At 41.6% G+C, this 7500-nt stretch overlaps 1 protein-coding gene across 1 annotated transcript in view; it reads left to right on the top strand.

Annotated features, from left to right (window-relative positions):
- Positions 1-7500, top strand: part of LOC123514021 — a 571965-nt gene that overhangs the window by 97598 nt on the left and 466867 nt on the right.

The following is a 7500-nucleotide window of genomic DNA, read 5'->3' as shown; positions in this document are numbered from 1 at the left end:
GAGAGTGTGTGTAGAAGGCTGGTGTGAGTTTTTATTGACCTCCTATGCATGTAATGATGATTTTTCTTGCCTAAAATATCATTGAGTAACTTAATAGCGAAAGGAATTAAAGTTAGCACGCACTTGGAAATTTAGATGATGCATAAATATTTCTTAATGGGGAACGTGGCTTGTATCTCTTACTTAACGTTAGATAATGCAGGGGTCCATCATAAACAGCCTTGAGGGAACCAATAAGGCCCAGTTGCAGTTTGTTCTTCTGTAATCCTTTGTGGCAATCATTTCAGAGGGATGTTTCAAGAAATTCATCCCTTTCTTTTGGCTAACTGTCTCGGACCTCCACGGGGGCTGACATTCAAAGTGGTTCTTTTTTTTTTTTTTTTTACTTTTTTTTGTTGCCTTTGGCCGTTTTTCCAGTCTTACATAAAAAAAAATGTTCTTATACTGTCATTACATATAAGTAACAAAAAATACATCAAAAGTCTCATGGCAGGGGAATGAACAGCAAAACTCATCTGGTGTTGCGTCTGTAGAATCTTGGGAGACTCACGTGGGACGCACCTGAGTATACACCTGTCGCAAGGGGGCGGGACGAGGGCCAGGTGTGTGTGGTGGGGTGGCGAGGGGGCGGCGGGACGGTAGCTGTCGGCTGCATCTCCAAACATACTGGACGACCCGCCGAGAGCAGGAAATTGGGTGTTTATAGAAATGTGCCGCCGCCGCGCTACAAGACGGGACGCGGAATGCCATTGGGGTAAAATGACATAAAATTGAAATGAAATCAAGATAGTGGCATTTGTTCTAAGAAAGAAGAGTGCCACCTTTCAAAAGTAAACAAAACGAGGGTAAAAGATGCGTGAAATTAAAATTGGTATAAGTTAAAGTAAGAAATTAAAAGTAAGTTTATTGCCATCAACGCGTCATACCAAGAGACAGAGGTGGAGAAGGAAGTTTTTCTCAAGATAGAATATTATTTCAGCTTTCAAAAGTAAAGGGAGAAAGGAAGAGAAAGGACGTAACATTGAAATTATGTATATTCCGAGTGGGAAAGAGTGAAAAATTGTTGACTCGCTATAATGAAGAATAAAAAAAAAAAAACATAGTAAACGATATTTTGAATACCGGAGAACAAAAGAATAAAGAATCACAAAATGCCTCCATAATATTAGAAAATAACACAAATAAAAAGATGTACTGAAGCTAGAGACGAGAAAGCTCATGGCGACCTAAAACACCTTTGAAAATTTCTGATATAAAAAAAAATAAAAAAAAAATTGACCTACTCGTATTGGCACACTGGCCTTTCATAACACACTTGAACAAAGAATCTGGAACCAGCACTCAGTAACCACACCACCGGACAAACACACTCACGCACTCAAATACTGATGGTGTGATATTGTTTGTATTGGCGGGGAAAAAAAATAATAGTGACGCGTTGATCTTAACTTGTGTGTGTGTGTGTGTGTGTGTGTGTGTGTGTGTGTGTGTGTGTGTGTGTGTGTGTGTGTGTGTGTGTGTGGGTGGGGGTGGGGTGTGTGTGTGTGTGTGTGTGTGTGTGTGTGTGTGTGTGTGGGTGTGGTGTGTGTTTAGATCATAAATGTTTACTTTAATTCTCTCTCTCTCTCTCTCTCTCTCTCTCTCTCTCTCTCTCTCTCTCTCTCTCTCTCTCTCTCTCTCTCTCTCTCTCTCTCTCTCTCTCAAATCAATGGCCACCCGGGAGCTCAAAGCAGAATAATTGAACAAAAACAAATATCAGAACAGAAAGTAAAATCAGCTTGAATTATTAATGCTACAAATATGAATAAATGCAATTAGTATATGCACACACACACACACACACACACACACACACACACACACACACACACACACACACACACACACACACACACACACACACACACACACACACACACACACACACACACACACACACACACATTTATTCTTATTTATTTATTTATTTATGTCTCTTTCGTGTGGCGTATTTTTGTCATAGTTCCTTGGCAGTGTATATGTGGTGTCCTCTCGCCTTGCCTTGCCTCGCCTTGACCTGCCGCCTGTCTGTCCTCCTCGTTGTCTATTCTTATCACCTTCCCTGCTCCTCCCATTACTTGTCGCCAGAGTCACCTCATGATTATAATACGTCCGTCGTGACACTCCGAGGAAATGATGAGATAAGGCATTTTTAAAGGGGGTTCCGTCGTCTCTCTCTCTCTATCACGGAGGAAGAGGAGCAAGAGGAGAAAGAGGAGGAGGAAGAAGAAGAGAAGCAGCAGGTGTCAGGTATTAAAAGGTGTATGTTAGCCTTTCACTGCTTGAGATTTGGAAATATACTTTATCTTCACTACTTCCTTCTTGTCACCATCACCTCTTTCTTCCTCATCTTCACTTCTTGCACCAGTTTGCTCTTCCTCCTCCTTGTCACCATGGCTCTACTTCCTCATTGTCACCATCACCTCGTCCTCATCTTCACTTCTTATACCGGTCTGTTTTACCTCCTCCTTGTCACCATCACCTCGTCATAATCTTCACCTGTACGTGTCTCCAAGGAACCAATGGCTACAGGTGACGAAAGATTATAAGGACACGTCATATTCACAGGATGCGTCTCTGTTATCTTCCTTCTCCCACACCTGCGTCTTGTATTCTGGTGTTCCTTTGTCATAGTCATCGTTAGTCCCCTGGGAAGCGATGCACACAGTGGGATTATAAGGACATTCCACCTTCACAAGCTGGACAGGAATATCTCTATTGTATCTCCATTGTCTCACCGTCTCTTATGGGTAAGTTGTTTTAGTTTTTCCATTGGCCATTGCACAGGTATCGTATTGCTTGTAGGTTTCAGAGGTAAAAGTGCTTGATGAGGTGCTGAAACTCTCTTTAGTATGGTGGTGAACAGATACGTTGAAATCAAGAGCATTCACATTGTCACGAAATCGGTCACACATGAATCTTTTTTTTTTTTTTTTTTTTTTTCGCTGCGGTCTGTCCTGTGTTATCTAAAAGTTCTGTAGACGAGGTACCGGTAACTTTCCTTGGCATGTTAGTTAGGTATTGAATAGATACATTGAAGTTACGAGGATCACACTGAGTAACAAGATCGGCTACATCAGATAATCTTTTTTGTTGTGGTCTGTCCTGTGTTATCTAAACGTTCTAGATGAGCTGCTGGTGACTCTCTTAGACATGTTAGTAAGGTCATGAATAGATACGTTGAAGTTGATGATAATAATAATAATAATAATAATAATAATAATAATAATAATTATTATTATTATTATTATTATTATTATTATTATTATTATTATTATTATTATTATTATTATTATTATTATTATTATTATTATTATTATTATTATTATAATAATAATAATAATAATAATAATAATAATAATAATAATAATAATAATGATAATGAAATAATAATGACAGTGATAATGATTAACGGTTTATTAGTACAAAAGGCAGCCGAGAGGCTGAAAATACAGTACATTGAAGGGACACAGGAAAAGCAAATACTTGTAGAATGTATACAAAACTCCAAATGTCACAACTTCAGCAGTTAGAGTTTAAAATAACGTCTGATACAGATCATAAAGAGCAATGTAATAATGAAACTAGGAAGAGTAAAATGAATTTTCTGTGGATTTTGTACTTAAGATGCAAGTAAAAACATGAATCAATATATGTAACAAAATTAATCACGAATTAATAAATTTAACAATATAGCAGGAATGGTGCTTTTCTTGCAAAGGTCAGTCCTGGGAGCTGGTATAGGGACAAGCTTGTTGTGGTGGCGGACTGCTCGTCGTGGTGGTGGGAATTGAAGGTATCTTGGGATGTTGAATAGTTTTGAAGCAGTGGCGTAGTGGATAAGGTGGTGAGCGTGGGATTGGGCTGACGTCCACGCATAGGTTCGAATCTCACCACGTATCGCCTTTAAACTTTGCCATTTGTTGAGTGGTTTAAAGTTACCTACATGTCACCATGATACCCAGGTTCTAGGTGGTTACACCAAAGATGCGCTTGGGTAGTGATATGGGCCCTAATATAGGTACCACTATAAATAAAATTGCCTGCGCCACTAATGGGCGGAAGCTGAACAGCGCTTACCACATATACTCTTCAAGTATGCCTACAGGCGCTATAGGCCATAACATAAAATAAAAGACTGCTGTAACTGTAGCTGGTGGAGATCTGATACTGGCCACACGTGTAATTTAGTTAGTGCATCCTGGTAGTTAATGAAATTGGGGTCAATGATTATTTTTAAAGTTCTCTTCGGCATTTTCTCAAATTTGTTTTTGTGTTTAATAATTAAGGAGGAGGGCCAAACGAGGGAGTAAGATAAATGTCTTAAAATGTTGGTGTAAGTCGTTAGCTGGTTGATGTGGATTTTTCTGAGTTCTGTTGTTGCACCAACATTCCAAGCTGCCTATTGCTCCGTTCTCCACCATTTGATAAACTAATACAATGAAATAAGAGAGACAGGATGTGTAGACGACTGACTTCATACATACATACGCACTCTTACCTCTTACATCCTCCATTGCTTTCATCCTCTCCCTCTTTCCATCCGTCCATCCCTCCGCCTCATGAAGGAAGGTCTGGAGGGGCCACTGTAATCCCCAAGACGAAATTAATGATAATGACAAGTGTTAGGAACATTCTACTCTCCGTCCCTGCCCTCCACCCTTCCGTTACTTAATACTGCGCTGCTGCCTCGCCCTTCACCTCGCTTGCAGCCGCTCTGGTCCTCCTCGCCATGCCCTGTGTCTTAGTGCTTAGTCCCTCGGTTCTCCCTGGTACACTTGCAGCTTTCAGTCTGTGGCCAACCTAACCAAGACTGCATTAGTACTTTGAGACTTACCACGAGAGAGAGAGAGAGAGAGAGAGAGTGTGCTTTTGAAGTCTAGAACAAAGAAATAATAAGAGGCAACAAACAAACAAGCAAACACTTCTCCTCCTCCCACGTACTCAGATAAGTAGATGCAGGTTAGCCTCCTCCTCCTCCTCCTCCTCCTCCTCCTCAGATCATCTCTTTCTCTTTTTTTCTCTCTCTCCTCTCTTTCATTCTACATCTCTTCCTCTTCTCTTTCCCTTCCTCCTTTCTCTTCTACTTCTACTTCTACATATCCTTAGGCAGCAGAGAAAGAATCGTGCTGGCTAACGATGGTGGCGGTGGTGGTGGTGGTGGTAGGGACGATGGTGATGAGTAAAAAAGGAACATTTTAGGAATCTTTTCACTTTTCTGTCAAGCTATCATAAAAAGACCTTCATAATCATCATCATCATCATCATCTTTTCCTTCCTCCTCCTCCTCCTCCTCCTCCTCCTCCTCCTCCTCCTCCTCCTCCTCCTCCTCCTCCTCCTCCTCCTGAAGACATGTGTTACTTTTTGAGGAGTAATTATTCACACAGAATTATGAAGCCTCTCCCCTTTCCATCGCGGACATATAAGGAAGAAGATCCATTAAGGAAGATTGGAAGGAAGACGTAAGGAGGGGAATCCACGAATAAGGAGGAGGAGGAGGAGGAGGAGGAGGAGGAAAGAATAATAATTTGGGAGACTTAGGAAGAAAAATTGATAGACGAGGGTGAATAGAGAAGGAAAAAACTTAATATTTCCTTTAAAAAGTATATATTATCAATTTGTTTATCTTCAGAGAGAGAGAGAGAGAGAGAGAGAGAGAGAGAGAGAGAGAGAGAGAGAGAGAGAGAGAGACTGCAGGGATAACCTTCTGAGTTGGTGACGTCATTAGCGACCTTTAGCGGGTGACACTTCAGTCTTCCTCAGTCTCACTCAGTCTTCCCTTGCCATTCCTTGAGGACGTTGAGGTGACGCGGGGGCAGACTGAGTGGAGGCAAGACTGAGACAAGGCTGGGATAAGACTAATTCTCGTTTCTCTCTCTCTCTCTCTCTCTCTCTCTCTCTCTCTCTCTCTCTCTCTCTCTCTCTCTCTCTCTCTCTCTGAACTGTTTTTTCTCTTAATGATGATGCAAAGTGTTAAATTCTCACCTGCATCAGGGAAACACTTGAAAATAAAGACAACTTACACTACAGCCTGTAAAGAATGCTGAGAGAGAGAGAGAGAGAGAGAGAGAGAGAGAGAGAGAGAGAGAGAGAGAGAGAGAGAGAGAGAGAGAGAGAGAGACTTACTGACATGATTTTAATGTGATGTATTATTGAATGGAGCTGCAGCACTCTCTCTCTCTCTCTCTCTCTCTCTCTCTCTCTCTCTCTCTCTCTCTCTCATTTAACATTCTTTTCTCTTTGTTACGCTGACTCCTTCCGATTTTCCTTTCCTCTCTTCTTTTGTTCCTGATTCTCCTGCTTCTCTTTCTTATGTTCCTCCTCCTCCTCCTCCTCCTCTTCCTCTTGTGTCTCAACCGTGTAATAGCTCCTTACATGAGTGCGTTTTTACACACACACACACACACACACACACACACACACACACACACACACACACACACACACACACACACACACACACACACACACACACACATATAAAAAGATTGCTAATGATGATGATGATGACGTGTGTGTGTGTGTGTGTGTGTGTGTGTGTGTGTGTGTGTGTGTGTGTGTGTGTGTGTGTGTGTGTTCCAATGTTCCTTATGATTAATTTATTGTTCCTTTTTATAAACCACCACCGTACCACCACCACCACCACCACCAACAACAACAACAACAACAACAACAACACAACACCACCACCACCACCACCACCACCAGAGACACAGCACTACATGATCAAGGTGTGCCTCAGGTGCCTCGCCCGTCCCACTAATTAGCAGGTGTCGAGGTGGTCGCAGGTGGCGCGGAGGCAGTTTTTGCGCGCCCTTTATCTCCGGGTGAAAGAAAGGGAGAAAGGGGACCCGGTTTAAAGATAAAAAATGGACGAGGGTGAATAGGTGGAGAAAAAAGTGACGGGGAAAAAAATCAAGGGTTTCAGCTCAGCGCAAAGATATTAAAGAGAGACGATGATGAAGCAAGGATGAGAGAGAGAGAGAGAATGTGTGTGTGTGTGTGTGTGTGTGTGTGTGTGTGTGTGTGTGTGTGTGTGTGTGTGTGGTATTTAATTGTGTGTTGCCTTGTGGTGTCACGGTTGGCAGATGTTTTCACACGTGCTACATACATATCACTGTCGCACGTAATTACATCCTACCTACCTACCTACCTACCTACCTACCTACCTACCTACATACCTACATACATACATACATACATAAGTAAATGCTACATACATAAATATGCATACACTATAAATATCATCCTTCCTCGCTTTCTCCTTCTTTCCTTCCTTCCTTCTTTCCCTCCTTTTTACCTTCCTTCCTTCGCTAATCCATTAATTCTATCTCCCTTTTCCTTCCTAACTTGCTCCGGAATGATTACATACAGAGAATATTCTGTTAAAAAGGGGAAAATATGTCTGGAGAGAGAGAGAGAGAGAGAGAGAGAGAGAGAGAGAGAGAGAGAGAGAGAGAG

This window comes from Portunus trituberculatus, chromosome 37 (genome assembly GCF_017591435.1).
Source record: "Portunus trituberculatus isolate SZX2019 chromosome 37, ASM1759143v1, whole genome shotgun sequence".
In the NCBI taxonomy this organism is placed as follows: Eukaryota; Metazoa; Arthropoda; class Malacostraca; order Decapoda; family Portunidae; genus Portunus; species Portunus trituberculatus.
The sequence above is the reverse complement of the archived record's forward strand: the minus strand, read 5'-3'. Positions and strand labels throughout refer to the sequence as shown.